Source organism: Hermetia illucens, chromosome 3 (genome assembly GCF_905115235.1).
Source record: "Hermetia illucens chromosome 3, iHerIll2.2.curated.20191125, whole genome shotgun sequence".
Lineage (NCBI taxonomy): Eukaryota > Metazoa > Arthropoda > Insecta > Diptera > Stratiomyidae > Hermetia > Hermetia illucens.
Window position 1 is genome coordinate 51,790,624 of NC_051851.1, and position 23,916 is coordinate 51,814,539.

At 41.7% G+C, this 23,916-nt stretch overlaps 1 protein-coding gene across 5 annotated transcripts in view; it reads left to right on the forward strand.

The window, feature by feature from the left end:
* The first annotated feature begins 15,030 nt into the window (after nucleotides 1-15,030).
* LOC119650702 (tyrosine-protein kinase Fer) overlaps nucleotides 15,031-23,916 on the forward strand; it is a 132,859-nt gene continuing 123,973 nt past the window's right edge. The window contains exon 1 of one of the 5 annotated variants that reach the window (XM_038053695.1): nucleotides 15,031-15,162. The gene's annotated coding sequence lies outside the window, so the exon portion shown is untranslated. Of the gene's footprint in view, nucleotides 15,163-15,402; nucleotides 15,885-16,066; nucleotides 16,130-23,916 lie in introns of those variants that run through there. The other 4 variants (XM_038053691.1, XM_038053690.1, XM_038053693.1 and 1 more) reach the window with 4 other exon arrangements.

Sequence of the window (23,916 nt, forward strand, 5' to 3'; positions counted from 1 at the left end):
AAATAGCGAACACAAACAAAACGAACGAGGAGATCATGGAAATGGAGTGATCTGACTGCGTTTATACACAGTACGAAAATGCGTTCCAGCGTCCAGTGAAGGAAGGGCAAGGACTTAAATACCCAACGGGACATCGGGATGCGCCGACGGAGAGGAAGACTCGAAAACTAATGCGGCACCTGCAACGGAGACGGGAACCCAGACAGTGCTATAGTTGCGCAGTGCTAAAGTTGCGAAAAGAGGCACAGTGGAAACCGCCGAAACTAATCAAATGGTTTCGAATATAAGTGGGAGCGGTGTCAGCTACTCTGACGCAAGCTGAATAAGAAATGCACGGCAGTTGTGAAGCACATGCGATCTGCGACGTTCCTCTACAAAAACGTCAACAAAGGAGTGAAAAATGGGCTGATGGAGCTAAAGAAGCTCCTGGACAGAATTTCATATTATAGGCGGACATGGAGAGTAAGAGAAAATCCGCGGGAAGCAGAAACAACCGCGCCTCCCGATGAGGACACGAGTGCCGAAGGGATCGCCGACAGCCCATTGCAAAGTAAACTGGGGAAAAAACGAAAGGACGAAGGGGCATCTGGAGGAGACTTCGCTCAGGAACTCTCCAGGGCACAAAAGAAGAAGGCGAAGAGGGACAAGAGGCAACAGCACTCTGTCGGATCAGAAAAATCTCTGCTTAAATTTAAGGCGGACACGAACGATGGAGCCACAAAAGAAAAGGTGGGGAGACGATGGAGGACTAGACCGCTAGCTCTGGTTATTAAGCCGACGGAAAACAAGACTTTTGCGGAAGTCCTCAGTGAAATACGTTACAAGATCAAACCCGAAGATAGCACAGCAGAAGTGTCTTCCATTCGTAAAACGAAGGGTGGTGGAGTTCTAGTCGAACTAGGCCCAAGGACAACAAATAAAGTTACGTTCTGTGAAGCAGTAAAGGGGCTTCTGGGAGAGAAAGCCAGGTTTCCAGCCTGGAACGCACGTGTTCTCTGGAAATCCAAAACCTTGACTGCCTCACAGAAAAGAACGAGGTAAAAGAGGCCATCAAACGCGAATGTTCGGAGGTAACCAATCTTTGGATTGGTATCACCTCCGCGAACTCCCGAGGCTAAAAACTCGCTGTGGTGGAAGCTGCCGAGCAATACACGAGGAAGCTTTTAAACAGCGGGAAAATCAAAATTGGTTGGGTAGTGGTATAGGATACGGATCCGGCCCGCCCCAACCAAATGTTATAGATGTTTGGATTATGGGCAACATCATCAGTCAGGCCATAAAGCGAACACCTGTAATGCAACGGAAAGCTGTGTCCTATGCAGGGACCGTGGCGCGTCTGATAAGAACGTTGCGTACACTGCGAGCTCGGGGCAGTGTCCACTCTTCAGAGCAGAACTGCAAAGAGCTATGACGCGGTCAACATGATTCGCATCCTACAAATCAATATGCACCCCGCTCACGAGTTGCTTTAGTACTCATCAGTGAGCAGTGCCGAAGCAAGGACCCACTTTCATGGAACCCTAACATATCAGGGAACGGCTTTGTCTGGATTCGGTGTTCAGGGATAACGTTTTTCAGTGCCTATCTTACGTCGAATAAGACAACACCGGACTTTCGACGCAGGCTTGATGCTTTGGAGGACGCTATCTTGGCACGGATGGGCGGATCCTGGTCGGGAGTGACTCTAATCAGGGCACTTGAATGGGGCATGTTTCACTCATACTCCAGAGGGAAACGAATTCTGGAAATGGCAGCGAGAACAGGACTGGCAGTTCTAAACACCGGATCCATCCTAACGTTCTGACGTTCAGGCTACGAGGGAAGCATTCCAGACGTAACCTTCATTTCGGAGTCGCTGGTGTCGCTGGTGAAAGGGTGGTGAGTTCTGGAAGACTTCTCAGCAAGTGATCATCAATACATTGCCTTCGAAGTGGTGGACACAAACTGTAGGTGTGCATCACCCCGGCACTCTTTCTGTGCATGGAACGTTGCGAAGGTGAACTGTTGGATCAGGTGGGGCGCGGGGTGGTGGCGGCCCTGCAACTAATAATAATAATAATAATCATTGGCGCAACAATCCATGTTGGATCAGGGCCTTGAAGTGTGTTAGAGCACTTCATTCAAGACCGTAACGGTACACTAGGAGGCAATGTGGTCAGCATTGCGCTCGCCCGAGATTATTACCCTGATTTGACTCAGGTACTCATTCACAGCTGAGTCGACTGGTATCCGACGTCAAATCACGATACAAATTCCACTGCTACCAGTGAGATTTGAACCGCGACCTTCCGTACGACAGCCTTGCGCTCTAACCACTCAGCTATCCGGACAACCCTGCAACTAACCCTGTCGTAAATTCAACTATGAACCTGATAACGCCGAAATGCGGAACCTCCATGCCCAGGAGGGTATCGAGACGTGGCAAACCTTCTATTTAATGGTGGAGGGTGGAAATTGCAGAGCTTCGGAAGGAGTGTCACAGGCTCCGCCGCCTAACGCAACGTCTAAACGACGGAGTACAAATCAGTTAAAAGGAAACTCCGTAGTGCAATAAACAGGAGCCAAACTCGCTGCTGGCAGGATCTGGTCGACGAAGTCAATGGAGCCCCGTGAGAACTTGGTTACAAACTGGTAATCCGAAAAATCGGGGCTCTGCGGAAACCTTGTTCACTTAAGGCCAAGCAGATGGACTGCATTGTATGAACACTATTCCCTGCGCACCCCGTACGGGATGATCGCGCGGAGAGCGCCAAGCACTGTAAACTTTTCTCTATAAAAGAATTGGGACAGGCAGTCCTCTCTATGAAAAGCAAGAAAGCGCCAGGACACGATGGTTTTCAGCGGAGGTTGCCTGAAAGAGGGCATTTTCCCTGCAAGGCGAGGATTGCGCTGATTAGTAAAGGGAAAGGTGACCCCGAGTTACCATCTTCATACCGCCCAGGAACTCACAAGACCCCTTGGGAAAAGGCGCATTGATATCTGCGCTCTGCAAGAAATCTGATGTCCTGGTGCCAAAAGCTGCGACATAGAACGTGAACGCAAATGAGCGATATTTTCATAAGACGTCGACATTTTACTACCGTCATCGATTGCAAAGCCGTTCCCTATGAGATCATCGCACCTCAACATTGGCCGTTGATTGTCGTCCTGCAAATGAAACCACCGCCTGCTGCGCATTAAATGGTGACGATTTCGTGAGAAGAAAGAAGAAATCATCTGACTTACGCGATTATCAGCCATTACGAATGTGAAAGAAGTGAGGAACCAAATTAAAGACACGATTCACAAAGTGACCGCTGCGACCCCCGGGAGCACCAAGCCAAATAAGCGGTACATCAACCAAGTTATTTGGCTTTAGAATGACGATGTTGAAATGAAGGTCCATGAAAAGAAACGCCTCTACCAAAGTTTCTTGACGATAAAACACTGGCCAATTGGCAAATTTATAGGAATGCCAACCGTGAAGCAAAGAAAGCGATCGCTGTCACCCGAGCGGACCATTACAAAAATCTTTACGATAAATTGGACACTCGGGATAGTGAGAAGCCGTAACGAATGCACACAGGATATCGAACACTTCTGTTGCGTTAATGACCAGAACGGCACTGCCGGGACAGATAGATGGCGAGAATACTTTTAGTAGATTTCAACTGAAGAATTTGTTCATCCTCCACTTCCATAATCATTCCCAACATTTGGAGCAGTTCCACATGTCAACGCAACTCAAGTCGAAGAGGTAATAAAACGAATGAAATCGGGGACAACTACAGGACCTGAACACATTGCATCCGAGCTCTGGAAAGCAACGAGCTGTTACCCAACACTGTGGCTCATTGAATTCTTTAATCTGGTTATTCAGGAAGGTAGAATACCATCTGACTGGCAAGAAAGTACCACAGTTCCAAAATGGAAAAAGAAAGGTAGTTCCGCAGAATTTTCAAATTACCATCCGATCCGGTTACTTTCCCATATCATGAAGATTTTTGAACGCATTCTTGACAACCGTATTCGCGAAATCGTTGAAATAACCGTGAATTCAGCCAGATTTGTCAAGAACTGTGGAACTACTAACGCAATACATGCTGCGCGGTTACTCATGGAGAAACATCGTGAGAAGTATTGCCCTCTTTACATTGCATTTCTGGATCTACAGAAAGCGTTTGACCGTGTGCCACACGAACTCATCTGCTCTAACACAACTAGAAAAGTAAAGTTCGAAGCGTGGCGGGTGTATCAAAATTGCTTCGTGTCGCTTTCGCTGTTCATCAAGGAAACTCCCACCACTTCTCTTTGTTCTTGTTATAGACACCGTCATACGGGGCTTCCAACGTCCAGCGCCCTGTACACTGCTTTTTGCAGATGATGTCTACCTAGCATCTAATAGCAAAAACGATCTCGAGCAACTTGTGGATCGTGGAAAAACTGGGAGAGAGGCGTCTTCGATGGTATAGTCACGTCATTCGCGCTAACAAGAATTCACTTGCCAAGATTGGTCTGAACATCGAGGCGATGGTAAACGACCAAAAGGCCGGCCGAAACAATGGTGGCTTGATACGCTGGATGGGGATTTAAAAGTCTTGAGATTGCATCCAGATCAGGCATTTGAATAAAGTGGCGAAACCGATCACGACGAGCCGACTCCTCTTTTGAACGGGACAAAGGCTGAAAAAAAAGAAGAAGGAAATGAATGATAATGAAAGTGAAAATAGTCGGAAGCCTTTCTTTAGGAAACCAAATTTCTCGCCAGGAGTCGAGTATCTGGCAAATGAGATTATCGAGGAGGGGTTCCTCTATTTTTGGGGGCAGAGAAGGTCGCTACTTCCTTGCGAATACGTTTCGAAACTCATTTGAAACGACCGATCTTAACTGGATTCCTGTTAAAGGAGAGAAAGGGGATGGGTACTTTAGGTATTCAAACTCCCTTGGTGGGTTCCTTTCTCCTCATTTCCAAATTTTTTTGGATGGACCTGCTGCCTGTAATTGCTTGATTTGCCATTGTTTGATATTTTTTTCTCAAGGGGTTAATGAAGAATATGTGTTTTAACGATGCAGATATCCTCCTCCTTTTAAAAAAAAACCAAAAATTCGAGAGTGGTAGGCAGCATTTATCAAATTTTATTTAAAGGCGGAACAACTTTCATTGCTACCGGGCACATTTCATTAAATCCCACATAATGAAGTGCTCTAACACACTTCAATGCCCTGATCCAACATGGATTGTAGCGCCAACGATTATTATTATTAATATTTGGCTTCCAATTCCATAATACAGAAAACGTTTCTACATATGTAAGTGCAAAATAGTGAAAATTGTTTTGCGATTTTCCTCACTATTTAATCGATAAATCATCTGATGGGAGATCTTAAAATCAGGTCAAGGGCAGAGGTAATTGTCTGGAAGCACTATTTTTTATTTATCAATGAATCTGGAACCCCTTGGCGTACAGATACAAAAATCCAAGATATACATACAAGAATCCGAGTTTTTTACTTCTTGATAGGCAGCAATAAATTCATTTCAGAGGTAAACACACTGTAAATACGAATCCGTACAAACTAAAAATTTCCTCGTGTTTTATTTACGTGTTTACCAGCAAAGTGTAGGCTCCATGGACTTTGTTTTAAAACGGATGTAAACATTTTGATCGCTTACAATATAAGTTTGTAATCAAATAGGATTTGTATTCACCAATATTGCCTCCTTTTATGTGTATTGATGGCTGTACACTGTGAAGCTACAACATTGCTGAGTGATATGTAACTTAAGGAAGCAGCAAAAATTAGACAATATTTTGAAACAGTCAACACTTGATATCATCGTTAGGAGACAAATCCATCGTGCATAGTTGAAACCTTATTGAATTCACTTTAATCCTTCAACACATTAGTATGTAATAAAGTAACCACACCAACTTAAAGCGATGACACAATTGCAGCATAACACCGTTTTGAGAATTTCCCCAAATATTATTATGAAAATGAGAAAATTACTTTCAACTGAAAATCATTTTGAAATGAGACTTCAGTTGAAAGAGAATGGGTCCCTGAAAGAAATGATTACTTTCGGCCCCACGCACTCCCCACTTTTCTAATAGATGTCAAAACTAAGACCGACATCGGAGAGTATTAATCGGGACCTTCCATTTGATACCTCACATGACTATATTTGGAGAAAAAAATTTGCAGCCCCCTTTTGCATTTATGAGGATCTGCCTTAAGTTCGACCTAGAATTATTTAATTCACTGTATGCGTGAGCGTTCACAGTTCTCATCTTTCCACCAAATTTGGTATCAATCACTACAACGGTTTCCGAAAAAAATGCGTGTGAAAGACAGACGCCACATAGCGGCGAAATGAACCGGTGACTGTGACCGGCCAAAAAGTTACAGAAAATGTGGGGAAGAAGGTCATATGTTCAGGGAGTGCAAGGCTGAGCTTGAATGTATGCTTTGCAAAAGGAAAAAGGGCGTCGACTGTTGGCACGTTGCAGGCAGCAGCAGATGCCCAGTGTTTAGGAGAGCCTTGAATGTAGCAAATCAACCTCAATCGAAGCTGCCATAATCAACGAGCCTTACCGCAAAAATAAGAGCGGTGCCTGGACTGCAAACTGGTAAGGCGGAAATATGGGCGTGTGGAAATCAAGCCATTCAAAAAGTGATGGAGTTTCCAGAAGTTGGATTCGTTAGGGCAAAAATAGCTGGTATCTACATATATAATTGCTATGCTCCACCAAGCGCGACGATAGCAGCATTCGCAGGAATGCTAGGAATGCTAGGTATGCTAGTCTCGGATACAAGAAATCGAAACCCCAAGATCATAGCCGGTGATTTCAACGCGTGGGCCGTGGATTGGAACAGTCACATTACGAACACCAGGGGCCGTATCCTACTCGAGGCTTTCGCGGAGCTAAACTTGGCGGTTGCAAATACGGGAAATGGTCGGACTCAATAATCGATCTGACATATGTGAGTACCACATTGGCGAGGAGAATGGCATGGTTTGTCAGTGAGCATTATACTCATAGCAACCACCAAGCGATTTTCCTCCAGATCCAATATGGGCCATGCGGCGATGTGTGTTCCCGCGGAGCTAGAAACCAGGGCTGGTCCTTGAAAAAGTTTGAAGAAGATGCATTTATGAAGGTGCTATTGGGAGGCCACAACTCCGGTGGTGCGGCTACAGAAAAGGTAGAGAAAGTGATGAGAAGCATAACCAGAGCATACGACGCTGCTATGCCAAGGCGGCGGTTCCCCGCAAAAAGGCGCTCAAACTATTGGCGCAATGAAGAGATCACGGAGTTGTGAGATGCATGTTTTCGAGCTAGAAGGATTTGTCAACGATCTAGACTAAGACCAGACTTCGAGGAGAAACGGCAAGTATATGTGAACCTTCGGCTTAAGCAGGGTATACGGACCAGCAAGCGAGAATACTTCAAGGAACTTTGCGCAAAGGAGACTAAAGCCCCTGGTGAACAGCGTACAGGGTGGTTATGAAGAAGATGGGAGTGCGAACACCACAACTGACTGTCTTCTGCTCGATATCGTTATGGCGCTCTTCCCCCCGGATAAATTGAGCAAACAAAACAAGCAAGCATTGGACGTCTACTGAAAAGGAACTTGTGAAAACTTGCCGAAAAATTGGTGATAACAAAGCACCCAGTCTGGATGCTGTTCCCAATAGAGCTCTTAAATTCGCTGTTAAGACTAAACCCGACTCGTTTATCAGCGTATTTGAAATATGCACGGTAGGAGTTTTCCCCGACCGGTGGAAGAGGCAAAAGGTAGTTTTGCTCCCGAAGACGAATAAGCATCCAGAAGATCCATCATCATACCGCCTGATCAACACGGTAGGAAAAATGAGCGAAAGGGCCATTTACAATAAATTGCTCCCTCATTGAATATAAGGATGGACTATCGGAGCGACAATTTGGATTTCGACAAGCCCAGTCAACGATCGACGCCATAGACTTTGCTGTGCCGTGGTATATGGCATAAGTGCACTCCGAACATATGGCGCTTATATGCAGCACAATACTCGATGAAGCAGCCTGCGTGATAGCAGGAATGATCGCGATTGATATTCAAGCGAGTGAAAAACAACGACTTCATGATCAAGCTTATCTCACCAGAGAATCTTCTACCTGTCGGGAGAGGCACATCGGCACTATATAACTTTTGTTTCTTATGCCACCCTCTACCCCCACCCCAAATTTCATGCCAATCGGTCTCGACTGAAAGAATTCGTAGCTTTCACCCGATTTTCAGCTTTAATGGCTGGACTATAGGCAGGAAGAAGTCAGCCAGAAGAATGAACGAGAGAGGAACACGAGTGCAGGATAAATTCAGTTTCAGCGCCGCGACGAATACCATACAGGAGTCCCGCGAAGAGAATGGAAGGAGAAAGAAGTGGGTTTTAGTGGGTAAGAGCCCTATTTAACCGTCAGGCAGTAGCCAGCGGCAGCTTTTGGAGCTTTCCACCTTCCATCTACCAAAAACAAAAAAAAAGTAGACACACAGTAAACCGATTTTAATAAAATTTTGCTTTACATAAAACCTTAAAAGTTGGCATAAACGCTTAAACCACTATTGTAAGTGCACTTATAACAAACAGGAATATTTATTTACTCCGAAATTTTCATTTTTGAGTTTCATATATTATGTATACATAGTATATGTTTTACACAAAACCTTATTAAAATCGGTTCACTGTTTGTCTGTCTGGCTGTCATTTTTCCCGAAAACGGTTATAGCGGTTGACACCAAATTGGGTGGAACTGGTGGGAACTGTCAACGCTCACGCATACGGTGAGTCACATCACTCTACGTCGAATTTAAGGGAGGTCCCCATACATGTAAATCATCATCGTGTTGGGTATTAAATGAAAGGTTAGTTTAGAGTTTGGTTGGAAAGGTGGGGAGTGCAGGAGGTCGAACGTGATCATTTCTTTCACGGACCCATTCTCAGAAACTAATCATCTGAAAAAAATCAATAGGCTGTCGTTATATGGTGCCCAGGCGCCGAAATATCCTCCATATCGATATCTGTTCAAATAAAGTTAATAATAGTATATTACTTTAATTTTTAGTGATTTACTACCACCCTTAAGTTCGTCCTAGAAACATGAATATCAACAACATGCAACAATGTAGAGTATAGCATAGACCATGATCCTATCAAGTTTGGTGGAAATCACGCTATTACTAATAAAGTTATCATCATCATCAACGGCGAAACAACCGGTATCCGGTCTAGGCCTGCCTTAATAAGGAACTCCAGACATCCCAGTTTTCCACCAATTCGATATCCCTAAAAGCTCTCTGGCGTCCTGACCTACCCCATCGCTCCATCTCAGACAGGGTCAGCCTCGTCTTCTATTTCCACCATTGATATTTCCCTTATAGACTTGCCGGGTGGGATCATCCTCATCCATACGGATTAAGTGACCCACCCACCGCAATCTATTGGGCCGGATTTTATCCACAACCGGACGGTCATGGTATCGCTCATAGATTTCGTCGTTATGTATGCTACGGAATCGTCCATCTTCATGTAGGGGGCCAAAAATTCTTCGGAAAATTCTTCGGAAAATTCTTCGGAAAATTCTTCTCTCAAACGCGGCCAAGGGTTCACAATTTTTTTTGCTAAAAATCCAAGTCTCCGAGGAATACATGAGGACTGGCAATATCATTGTCTTGTATAGTAAGAGCTTTGACCCTATGGTGAGACGTTTCGAGCGGAACAGTTTTTGTAAGCTGACATAGGCTCTGTTGGCTTACAACAGCCGTGCGCGGATTTCATCATCGTAGCTGTTATCGGTTGTGATTTTCGACCCTAGATAGAAGAAATTTTCAACGGTCTCAAAGTTATAGTCTCCTATCCTTATTCTTCCCGTTTGACCAGTGCGATTTGATGTTGTTGGTTGGTTGGTTTTCGGTACTGACATCGCCACCATATATTTTGTCTTGCCTACATGGATGTGCAGCTTAAGATCTCGCGCCACCTGCTGGATCTGGATAAAGGTAGTTTGTAGGTCTCGGGTGGTTCTTCCCATGATGTCGATATCGTCAGCATAGGCCAGTAGTTGGGTGGACTTAAAGAGGATTGTACCCCTCGCATTTACCTCAGCATCACGGATCACTTTCTCAAGGGCCAGGTTAGAGAGGACGCATGATAGGGCATCCCCTTGTCGTAGACCGTTGTTGATGTTGAGTGGTCTCGAGAGTGATCCTGCTGCTTTTATTTGGCCTCACACATTGATCAAGGTCAGCTTAGTCAGTCTTATTAATTTCGTCGGGATACCGAATTCTCTCATGGCCGTGTACAGTTTTACCCTGGCTATGCTATCATAGGCGGTTTTAAACTCGATGAAAAGATAGTGCAACTGATGGCCATATTCCAAAAGTTTTTCCATCGCTTGCCGCAGAGAGAAAATCTGATCTGTTGCAGATTTGCCTGGAGTGAAGCCTCTTTGGTATGGAGCAATGATGTTCTGGGCGTATGGGGCTATCCGGCCTAGCAAGATAGCGGAAAATATCTTGTAGATGGTACTCAGCAACGTGATACCTCTATAACTGCACTGCCGTGATATCCTCCTTTTTATGTATGAGACAGATAATGCCTCGTTGCAAGTCGTCAGGCAATGATTCGCTGTCCTACACCTTGAGCATAAGCTGGTGAACCACTTGGTGTAATTGGTCGCCTCCATATTTAACCAATTCGGCTGTAATTCCGTCGGCTCCTGGCGACTTATGATTTTTAAGCCTATGAATTGGACGGACTGTTTCTTCCAGACTCAATGGTGACAGTATTTGTATGTCATTTTCAATTGGCGGGACCCTCAACTCTCCGATGTTCTGGCTGTTCAGTAGTTCATCAAAGTACTCAATCCATCGCTTCAAGATGCCCATTCTGTCGGAAATCAGATTTCCCTCTTTGTCTCGGTCGGATGAGCATCGAGGTGTGTAAGACTTCATCCTGCTGACTTGTTGGTAAGACTTGCGCGCCTGGTGCGGTTGCTCCTTGCACTTTTCAAGTTCACATTGATCGATATTGATACATAAATGATTAAAAAACTAAATCGAAATGTTTCTCTGCGATCTCCAATGCACACGAGCTCACTTTGTTGTGGTATTGACGAATTGATATGTTATGATGGCGTGATACACGTTTAAGAAAGCACGACATTCATACAAAATATAAAAGTTTCTCCTTCTATAACTTTGTTAATAATATTTGGATTTCCTTCAAACTTCCCAAACTTATGCTATCCTTTATGAAAACGCCAAATTTTGTAGTTCTAGCACGAACTTAAGGGGGGTTTTCCGCTAAATTTCTAAAATATGCTAATATACTATTATTTAGTTTATTTGTGCAGATATCAGAACGGGATGTAGGGATGAGTCCTAGATCTTATTTAGCTATGCCATTTTGATTTTTTTCAGATTTTTCGTTGGGATAGGTTCTGAGAACAAGACCTGTTACACTTCTTGAGGGCCATATTTTGAACCCTGACTCCTTTCATTTGATATGGCCACATTCTGTGAAAAAAAAATTGCACTCTCTATTCGTATGTATAGAGAGCCCCTTAAACTTAACACAAAATGGCGCCACTTGCTATATGTAAAGGGAACAACAGACCGCACACTCTCACCAATTTTAGTGACAATCGCCGTTTTTTAATAAATCGACTGGGACAGACAGACAAGCAGGCATCGACTCGATTCTAAAAAGATTTTGTTTCACAGAAAACCTTAAAAATGACATTTTAACGAAAATATATAACTCGCATAAACTAATGTTGTAAGTGCACTTATAACAAACAGGAATATTTAGTTACTTCCAAATGATGAAATGTAATTTATTTATTTGATCAAAATAGGTGTCAGTCGATTCAAAATACTTCTCCTAACGAGATTCAAGAGCATGTATGCCAGTTTCGTAGAAGTTCAACTATCGGGTATTGATAAATTTGTCGAAGGCAATTTTGATGGTCTCTTCATTCCTAAATTGTTTTTCCGCCAAAAAATGATCCAAATGCTTAAAAAAGTGGTGGACGGTTGGCGAAAGGTCCGGTGAATATGCTGCATGAGGCAGAGTCTCATATTGCAATTCGTTCAACTTTTGAACCGTTGTTCTGGATACATGAGGTCGTGCATTGCCGTGAAGGAGGATCACACCATCTCTGTTGACTAATCTCTGCCGTTGAATACTCAACTTTTGGTGCAATTCCTCGAGTTGGGCACAGTATTTCTGTGCATTTATCATTTTTTCAGGTGCCGAAAAAGAATAGTGGATAACTCCAGCTATAGGCCACCAATTACCACCATTACCTTGTTCGGATGGAGACTCGGTTTTGGCATATGCTTCAGTGGCTCATCAGCATCTAGCCATAGCGCTGATCGGCGACGATTGTCGTATAATATCCATTTTTCATCACATGTCACTATTTTGTGCAAAAAGGGGTTGCTTCTGTTGCAAATGTCCATTCGAAGCGCCATGTTTTGCTCCGTAAGGGCTTCCGGTACCCATTTGTCGAGCTTTTTCACCTTTCCAAGTTGTTGCAAGTACCGGGTAACTATCGAACAGTGTACGCCCAGATTCTCTGCAATGTCTCTCACAGTCTGACGTATTATATCTCGGATTCACCTAGCACACGCAGCTCGTCGTTATCAATCGATGGTCCTGGATGTCCATGTGGTTCACTTTGAAGGTTTACGTCGCCTGACCGGAATTTTTCGAACCACCGCCGTGTGGTTCGTTCGCCTACCGTATCAGCTCCAAATACGCTGTTAAGGTTCCTGGTCGCCTCCGCTGCTTTATGACCGAGTTTGAACTCATACAGAAAATGTATACGTTTTTGGCTCGTTTCCATCCTTTTTTCCTTCTCATTCACTGTTATCACAATGATGGTCAAAACTGAAATGATTTCTTTTTTTTGTTAGCACATTCGATTTATTTTCTTTGATTTGGTTACAAATAGCTTATGACTAAAATTAATACTAGACTTATCTCTAACAGCTTAACTTTACCTAGAGACTAACATTTTGCTTAATACTAGACTTAATTTACGGTAATATTAACTTATCTTATGACTAATGCTATAGAGGGGAAAGTCAGGAAAAACCCCTGTTATGTTGTTTGTTCGGTGGGATAATTGTGGTACATGAATGGATGGAGGAATTATTGGGCGGTCAAGTAGACGAGGCCAGGGCGATGTCGATCGTATGGGCTATTTTGGGAGGAAAGGGTTAGGAGGTCTGAAGGGAGAGGGTGGTAGCGGTATGAGGGGTTAGTGTTATGGCTGCGTATGTGGGAGTAAAACTGGATGAGGTTATTCTCATGGGTTTGATATTTGATGAGGAATTTGGTTAGTGAGGTAAGGAGGATCTGGTCTATGCGGGAGCACTTTACCTCGTCATAGACAGCTTGGTTGGAGTGGGTATTGGACTGGGAAAGGGAGAGGCGGAGAACCTCCTTTCACGTACCCGAAGACGCTCCATTTGAGCTGAGGAGACGTCACACCATGCGACGAATCCATACATGATTAAGGGACGGATTAGCTTCTTATAGCAGTAGAGTTTCACTTTGGGGAGGATGGCGGAGTCTTTCTTAAGGATGGGAGAAATGACTGCTTGATTAAATGTAGGAGTATTTATACTGGTGGTAGTTTAACACAGCAAAATCGCAGCTAACTCCACTTGATTGCCAAATCGGCCATTTCATATGCAACAACCTAATAGTATATTTTATCATTCTTTCAGAATTTATGATTTTATCCTGATTACCTAGAAATAATGAAAAAGGTTTGTACTTACTTAAAATAAAATAAAGAAAGAACTTTTGCCATCATTCCAAATGTCGTATCCCCTTAAAACCATTGCAAAATCATTTGATTTATTTCATTGTAGGCTTGTTGCTTGTACACAATTCCACCAAATTCCATGGCAATGTGTTCAGCTATTTCTAGATGACCCCAAGTAAAATCTAAATGAAAATGCTCCCTGACTTAAAATTTCCAATTAGCTGAAACTTAGATCTTCACCTACGGTATAAACACAAAACAACTAAACAGGTTTATTCCCACTACTTTTATCCAAGTCATCTTATTTTGTATGATGTCATTCATAAGTAGACACCGACATTTTCTCACCATAGTATCTCAACATTTATAGCTGAATTGAGCACCTGAAACAGCGAAGATTACACCTCTCTTGCGTTTATTAATATTTCCTTGAAAGTGTCATTGGAGAAAGTGCAAAGAGAGGTTTTGAATGGAGTTCTATTAGCATTCTCTCGGTGGTCAGAGATTCAAGAGATTTTGAAACTAGCAAGCCAGATTTGTATTTGTAAGAATCCACATAAATTGATTAATTTATATTTTTCGGATTCTGGGATTTAAGGAACTGCCTTGAATTTGGTCCACTGAATCGGATGTTAGGAATCCTTTGTTGGTGGGATATTGCATAAGGTTCATGAGAAATTAATATTTAAAGTCTGTAATTACTTAAGTTTATTAAATGATTTGTCATTATATAAAAGTATTAATATTATTAAGAGTTAATATTATTAATAAATTGACCATTTGAAATTACATTAAATATTTTTTAAAGTGGAAATTCTTCCATAAATCGCGAAATTTTTTATTCCAATTTTTTTAGAAAATACGAATTTATCAAAAAAAAAATTTGTTTTAGTTTCCAAACATATATGTACATATTTACGATGTTTCTTCTTGAGTAATTTGTCCATGTTTCCGTGAAGTTTTATTATTAACATTCATATAAACTGTAATATTCCTCGGTTAGTTAATACACTGACACTTGTTTGTTCAGTAGCATTAAAGGGTGCAAATCCTGTATCTCCTACACCCTCTTGCTGGCTGAATTAGTTGAACTATTCGTGTTCGGGGAACACGACCGGATATCTTTCGTTGTCCAAAATACAAATTTCCTACAATATCGTATACACCGCCTTAAACATTGTATCTGGTGCCAACGAAAGGTATTGAGATTTCTTAGTTCAGTCTACGAAAAGATAGGGTTTGGAGTCGTTGCTGTAAATGTGGGGCTTGGCTGGCGCTAATCGTTGTTCGAAATGTATACGCGAGTATGTGGACCGCAGTTCACGTACACTTGTCTGATGTATCTTGTATCCAATCCCAGGTACGAGTGTAGTTTCAAACGGTGCACACTCTCCGCAGCAGATCTGAGATTCAGTAATGGAAAAAGATCATTTTGATTCAAGAAAGATACACACTTCTTGTGAGACCCCTCGAAGGAGTAATATCGTATAGTGAAATTGTACAATATCTTTCGCTCCGAAAAGATTGGATATTAGTCGCGTTAAAACTGTTCGTCGTGAGAGCTGCTACCCTGCTGTTTCGCCGTCCGTATGTCTGCGCGTTTATTTTTATTTTCAAAAATTTATTGAAATTTTATTCTTGGTGTTTTTATATTGAACTCATTTCGCTTTTTGTGTTTGTTATATACACAATCGGTTCATTTCTTCTCAATTTTTGTTGTTTTATTGATCGTGAACAAACTATTTTTGACGACGATAAAATTTGAAAATTTATGTGCTTTGGAATTACAGACCCAGATTTTCTGGGGGTATTTCGGTGATTCAATTCAATACTCGATATGTATGATTTGATTCAATTAACTGATACATTATAGATTTAGTGGTTTATGGTAATTGTTTTCTTTGGTAATTGTGTACGGTTCTCGGGTTTCGTGTGTGTCCTACTTAACGCGAGTTTTCACTAATGGCAAAGGCGTAGTGTGCAAAATAACTGTGCTTCCTTTAGAAGTAAAAAATAAATTTATTAATCAAAATACTTCAATAACAAAGGCAGACCTGTGTAAAGTGACGATAAATGAGCAATGTATGGTCATTGTAAACGGTCATTATAAAGTGGTAGAGGATGTCTCCATTTATCTATATCTCTATCCACTTAGGTGTTATTGTAAATAAAGACGACGACGGCAGCAGCGGCGAGTGACAACAACCGGTGAAAGAGGGTTAACATCCTCTTGATCGGTTTAAGTGCTTACGAGTACGTGTGTTGTGCTTAGAATTTATAATCGAGTTTTCTTCAAACTTACGAGTCACTGTGTAAGCCTAATAAAGGTATCTTTGTGGATACAAATTTACAACATGATTTTCACGCCAAGATTTCAGTAAAATTTTGATGAATGAGAATTGGGAATTAGAGAAAATACTTATTTCGTACATATATTCTCATATGAATGTCTGAAAAGATGTTTTGTTAAGATTTTTATAATCGCTGCTGAGCTTATAGGTACCTAATGTGAATATAAAGAGAATTCACAATTTCTGTTTTCCTATGTGTCGAGATTAACAATATCATTGTTAGGTGTATTTTTTTTACATCACACAATTGTGGTATAAAATACAGACCCTTAATCGGCTCTAGTGATTCCATATAATTGGAAGCGGTACATTCCACCTTATCAGCTATAACCAAGTGACACTTGAAAATTGCTTATTAGAAAGTTTACAACAGAGCAGGCACGAATTCAGAGGTATATCGAACAGCCATAACATTTATTGGATACTTTAGTACTGCAGATTTTGCGGGAAATTGAACCTTCGAATACATAGCAATGAATCTTCCAGCACGGCAGATTCAGCCCAATTTGGTGACATTTTCTCTATTTATTAATTTATTTAATATAACGGACATCAAACAGAGTAAACTCCAATTATTTACTGTCCTCAGGAGGAGGAGAAAGCAAAAATCTTAACCTACGTTTAAAACTACTTAAAGTAGAGAAGTTCTGTGTTCTGTGTTGTAAGGGGGCGGGAGGGCTAGTCCTCACAAGGGAAGCTTTTCTTAAAGAAGAGGGAACCGGTGAATTTACGTCACACACACATTTTCAAGGGCAAGACAATCACAGTTACGGGAGGGTGACCAGATCACGGAGCAGGTCTCGAGGGAATTTCTCACGAGTAAATTGAGGAGAGCTAAGGAGAGTTGGATGGAGTCAAAATCTGAGGAGGTGCGAAGTATAAAGCCTTACAATTTCGTTACTCGATTGGTGACTTCGGAGCAATGGGTGTCAAAACGGAGATTATTGTCGAAAGTGACTCCGAAGTCTTGAGTGGAATTTAAGCAGGATAACGAGTGCCCGTTAAGAGAGTAGGAGAAAGAAGTGGGTGAGGATTTTAGGGAGTAGCAAATAGAGACACTTTCTGACGTTTAGCGCTAAACCATTAGTCGAGTATCAACGAACCAGAGTATCCAGGTTAGATTGAAGGGAAGCACAGTCAATAGTGATCTGTGATGCTGAGGTAAATGCAAGAGGTACGATCCTCTTCAAGTCCACTCAACTACTGGCCCATGTTGACGATATTGACATCATGGAAAGAACCACCCGCGACGTACAAACTGCCTTCATCCAGATCGAGCAGGCGGCGCGAGATCTTGGGCTGCATATCAATGAAGGCAACGTCAGCATCGAAAACTAACCAACCAACAACATCAAACCGCACTGGTCAAACAGGAAGAATAAAGATAGGAGAATACAACTTTGAGATCGTTGATAATTTCTCCTATCTAGGGTCGAAAATCACAATCGATAACTGTTACGATGAGGAAATTCGCGCTCGGTTGTTGTTAGCCAACAGAGCCTATTTCAGTTTACAAAAACTGTTCTGCTCGAAACGTCTTACCATAGGATCAAAGCTCTTACTGTACAAGACTATGATCTTGCCAGTCCTCATGTATTCCACGGAGACTTGGGTACTTAGCAAGAAGAATTGCGAACTCTTGGGCGCGTTCGAGAGAAGAATCCTCCGAAGAATTTTTGGCTGCCTACATGAGGATGGACGATTCCGTAGCCTACATAAGGACGAAATCTATGAGCGATACCATGACCGTCCGGTTGTAGATAAAGTTCGGCCCCGATGGATTGTGGTCGGCGGGTCACTTGATCCGTATGGATAAGGATGATCCCACCCGGAAAGTCTATAAGGGCAATATCAATGGTAGGAAAAGACGAGGCAGACCCTGCCTAAGATGGAGCGATGGCGTAGGTCAGGACGCCAGAGAGCTTTTAGGGATATCGAATTGGTGGACCTCGGTGCAAAACCGGGATGTCTGGAGTTCCTTATTAAGGCAGGCCTAGACCGGATACCGGTTGTTGTGCCGTTGATGATGATGACAGTCAATAGGTGCCGATATAGCGTTAAACAGCTTAAGGTCGTCTGCATAGAGCAAGCAGGGACAAGGAGGAAGGTCGTTAATGAAAAGTAAAAATAACGAAGCACCCAGAATAGATCCCTGTGGGACGCCACAGGAGGGGTGGAAGGAGCGGGAAGTACAGCCGTTAAAAGAGACGCGGCGGGATCGGTTGAAAAGGTAAGAGGCAAGCCATAAAACAAGTAGTATGAGAACGTTCAGAGACGAGAGTTTGGATAGAAGTATCTTGTGATTTACAGTGTCGAAAGCTTTAGCGAAGTCAGTGTAAATGGTATGCATTTCTTGCCGTGAATTTAGACATTTGGCGACAAAGTTGGTAAAGTCAAGCAGGTTGGAGACAGTTGACCTACGTTTAACGAAGCTTTGTTGCTCTAAGCCAGCATCGTTTCTAGAAGACAGGAACTTCTTCTTCGTAGTCTCTTTTTGACGTAGGTTTTTGGTGTAAGAGCGTAAGCACTTAGGAGAGGAGGGAACGTAACAAGGAAAAAGATCAGATAAAATGGTATAGAAAGTGTTGAGTGCTTGGTCACACGTAAATGGAGAGAGGAGGGGGACCCAGTTGATTGACGCCAGGGCTGAGTTCAGGCCTTCGAAATTCGCCTTACGAAAGTTGAACTTGGTAGGCTTGCGAGCGATAGGAGAGTGGAGTCGGAGTATCTAAACATCGACTTCGTCAAGAGTGCGATCTAAGTGATTTCTAGAAAGGTTAAGCTGAAGGGCGCCACAAGTTTCAGAAATGCAGATGACATGATGTTGGCATGCTAAGGCAGACAGTTTGAAATCCGACAGCTTGGTCTTTAGATCCCTTACATTTTGATAAAAGAGTGTATAGTGTAAGAAAATCCCCTGTGGCCAAAAGGAAGATTGGTCGATATCATCGAAATCGTGGTTGACATATCCCCACGACCCTTAACACGAATAGCTGTTTCGGCGGCGAGGCCACGTTCAATTGGGGGCCACTCGGGCGACATTAGGTCGGAAAGGCCTGCGATTCAGTGGTGGCCCGCGTCGATGATAGACAGGAGGAAACGTGTGGTGGTGCTAATGCAGCGACTGTAGGACAATCACCAGAAGTGCGTTACGCATCCGGAGCTGAGTAGGGAACATGTCTCTCGGATGGAGGACGATTTTCCAGTTGGCTAGCGGACGTCGCCGGGTTGATAAGGTATCAGCAGAGCCAGTCAGCCGCATCTCAGGAGCGTAGTCGTAGTCAGATTTTTAGAGGAATTCAAGATGAATTTCACAAAACTGTAATGCTTAAAAATAATTTATCTTTTAAGGAATTCCTAAGTTTACGCTACTCTATTTTAGATATCATGTATCCGGAGTACTCTCTGCAGGATGAGTATTTCGGAGAAACTAATAAACATGATCTAATCATAATTAAAGCGGGATATGACAGTGCAAAATTTTATATACTGGATCGTGGTAAATTCCCAAGTCCTAAGTGAATGTTATCAACGTCAATAGACGATATTATTATACCTCAAAGACTTCGACTACTTTCATGTCAATTGTTTACTCTGTCGTCGAGTCATCACCTTTGGCCAAATATAACGAATAACTGAAAATTGATTACACTTCTCATGTCTACATCGACAGACGATCATAGATAGATGATTGAAGGCGTTGATCACTTTCGATATTTAGGTATCACTATGAATCCCACTGTTATTACGGAGTGGGGCCGAGATGCGCTGACTTATTATGTCTCGCCTAAAGATCTAGATCATTGAACACATTACTATGGGTCTGCTGATTAGCAGGCCAAGGTGATAGGTCTCACATTAAAAAATGGTAGAGAGTAATCCTACTTTTTAAGCTTTTGTGTGAAACAAAAGCTTATTAAGGAGCTCATCTAGTGTGTTTGCCTAAAAAAAGGTATTTTTTGTTGAGGATGCTAGGAGTCCTGAGCCCGCATCCACATGGTGACAGCCCGGACTACTTAGAAAGGAACTTACTTCCTCTCTTGTGGTCCACAGACCCCTCTTTTAGCCACCCAAGTTTTTTTTAAAAAAAATCGTCAGTCAACTTTTTTAAAAAAAGTAGTTTTTGGGGATGTCTTAACAAAACTAATGGTTCGAATGTTTTGAAGTTTTGAGGGTTTAATTTTGGATAAATAATGTGTATATAGTGAAATTTTGCAAGAAAATATTCGACCCCGTACATACTATCCGCGATTTCCGGAGCCTCAGTTCCCCCACTGTGCCAATGATTGAGATTTTCACAGTTTGAGAAATAAAAAAAGATAAAAGTTCGTTAAACTAGAGAGTTTTGTATATACAATGACCCACAATTGTGAAAAAAATAAAATTTAACAAAATGGTGGAGTAAAAAATCATAATTTATAATTTTGCTCAAAAATTAGTTTTTGACATGGCAAAATTATATTTTTGAGTCAATCAAAAAACTGGAGCGTCATTGTGTGGAGAAAGCTAAAAAAACCAATTCGATTGGCCGATATGTTATTGAGCAGTAAATTTGAAAAATGTAATTTTGAGAAACGTGATTAAAGATAAACGTACTGATTTCATTGTCGATAGATATAATATACAATATACAATAAATTCCTCGCATTATTACTGCTCATACATATCTGTGTATGTAGTCCCGAATATTATTATGATTATTTACATCGCCCGGATAGCCTGAGCAATAAATGAGGGACTGTGCCCCAGGTAGCGCACATTTATAAATGACAGGCAGGTGCTCTTAGAAGGCTGTTACTAACAAACTATTTGAGATAAGATTTTGAAAAAGTTAGGTATAAACTATCAATAAATGCAAAAAAAAAAAATCTATTTTCTGAAAATTTCACACTAGTTGTGCCCCTTAAAATTGATTCAATGACTGGCTCTCTGTCTGTCCGTCCATCACACTATATTTACTTCGAAATGACTGGATGAGAATATGTGGTCTGTGAGCCGCTCTAGGTGGAACGAGTTGTATCATAAAATGATTTTGTGTTTAGTTTAAGGAGAGTTTACACGCGAAAGGGGAAGCAATTTTTCTTAAAGAATAAGGTGATGTGGGGTATTAAATGAAAGGGCTCATTTAGTATTTTTCTTATATTTGGTGAAATGCAAAGTAGTGAGGACTCGAAATGTCTGTTCCGAAAAATCGAGCAGGTCTCGTCCACAGAACCTATTTGCCTCAAAATACATCCTATTACGATATCTGCTCAAATAAAGTTAATAATAACAGATTACTATATTTTAAAAATTTACATGAAAATTCCCTTTAAGTTCATTCAAAATAAGACACAATTCTGAAAAATTTGAATGAAACCCAGCTTATTATTAAAAAAATTATAGAAGGTCAAGGTTTGACATTTCTATTAAAGTTATTGCACTCTAACAATGGTTTGCTGTCGTCATTATATAAAGTGAATGGCAGAGTTGGAGTTTGGAGACCTATGAAGGAATATTTTGATTTTTTGGGAAAACATGCATTGAAAGTTTTTCACACGAGATGAAAACAAAACTTTTATACCCGAAGCGTCCAGTTTCCGGTATTCAGATTTTTTCTATAAAGTGCATGTGTCAAAATGTAGTGTGAGAAGTCCCCATCCGTTAAGTTAGCTACTTTATTTTTGAGAACACCATGAAAACGTTGTAGTGCAGTAATTTCTAATAATGTCTAAAATTGAATAGTTCTTGACTGCGGAAGCTTTTACACCAGTGCCTCTTGTCCTTCATATCACAACAAACAAGTCGCTAAACCTGAAGCTTGATGCTGACATCGCTTCTCCGCTTGGCGGAGTTACTAGTAAATTTTAAGTTCCTTAAAATTACTGCATTTCCCGGCATAGAACGTTCATACGTTACATTGCTAGCTTACAATCATCGTGGAGCCAGCCATTCCGATTTTTCTGCGATTGAGGCCAAATATGCCTGTGGCCATGATAAAGTTTTTCATGTGGTGGTGAAAATCATTTATCGATCTTTTCGTCTCCAAGGCCTCTGTTAGCTGTTGTTATTGGAGTATCTATTCCCCTCTTATAGCTGTTACGAAGGACTTTGCTAGGGATGGCTTCAGTGTTCACTCTCACCTGGTTTTAAAATGACCAAGTATGACTCTGATGTCATATTTGCGGAAGGCTTGACGGGTTCGTTCAGCTGCCTTGTGGAAGGTATCCTTCTTCAACTCCGCAACCTCTTCTTTAGGGGGCGTGGACAGGCTTATATTTCAAAATTTACCTTGCAAGCACAGAGTGCATAGCTATTTGCTTAGGTTCTCAAATCCGATAAAAGCAGGTTTCATTTTTTGGGTGACTAGGAATCTTATTCCGAGCACATATGATAGTTTATTAGAGTGCTGCTATAATACATTGTGTAATGGCTCTTTTTCAGAGAACCGGTCTCTATCCTCTGTCCTCTTGTAACGCGATAACATCAGCTTTATATTGGGACAGTGTGTCGGCTAGCTGCTTAGCGATTCCTGCTCTGTACAGGGACCGCAAAGTCCGTGAAAAAAATGTTCTACTCTTTGTTCATTATGCTGTCCGTCGTTGAAAAATTCTGATTGTATCTTCGTTATATTAAGGTCTTTAGGCAAGCTGTCAGATTATTTGCCTTTGTACTTCCCTTCCGGTATCCTTTCCATGGTCCATTATCCTAATTGTGGTTGTAACAACGATTGAATTAACTCAAAGGAAATTTAAATATTTCCTAAAAAGGATCTTTGCCGCCCTTTCTTTGTTTCATTATCCTAATTTTATTGTCATGCCAATTGAATCAACTTTGTCATAAGAACCTTAAACAAAACCTTAATAAAAAAGGATCATTATCAAAAGCACAATAACCAGTTTCTCGGCTAGACCTACCTTAATAAGGGTCTCCGTGTGCTGAGATTCATCAGTTTGACATTTCAAATAGCAGCGTGGCGTTCTTGCTTATGCCATTCTTTCATCTGGAACAGGCTCTGCTAAGCATTCTTCCACACTTTTGTGGATTAAGTGACACGCTCACCGCAGACTATTGAGCCGGACTTTATCCTCTATCAAGCGATCCTCTCGCAATTTTTTTGCTAAGCAACCAATTCCTTGAGAAATACGTGACGAGTAGTAGCTAGCTTTTTTGACTTTTTTGACCAATCGTCCGCGGATTTCATTATCATACCCGCTAATGGATATGATTTTTGATCTTAGTGGGGAGAAATTTCGAACGGTTTTTAAATTATAGTCTCCTACGCTATTGTTGTTTTTGGTTTTGCGGCGGATGTTGCCACCATGTACTTCATTTTACCTTCAGACCTCGTGTCGGTTGTTTGATCTGGATAAAGGGATGAGTGCTTCTTACATTGCTTAACATTGTACGTTAGAAATGTACCATTAATAATTTCAGTCGAACAATGAAACACAACGCATATGGCACAGAAATTAGTTTCATCTGTATAACTTCTGCTTCCACGGCCACCGTAATGATAAATGTTCTTACCCATTACAGTCATTGGTAGCAATAATTTGAAGTTTCAGGGTCGTCTGACCAACGATCCACCTCTATGTTAACTTACTCAGCCAGTTCTTATGATATCCTTTTGGGGTAATTAGTGCACGAATAGAATCTTCTTACTTTGGTGAGTGTGCTGTTAGTGCAGTAATACCTATTTCGCTTTTCTCAACGGCAGATCAAACCACTGCTGAGGGCGGGGACTCGAGGGACGTAAGAGTCAGAAAAACAGTGCGTTCATG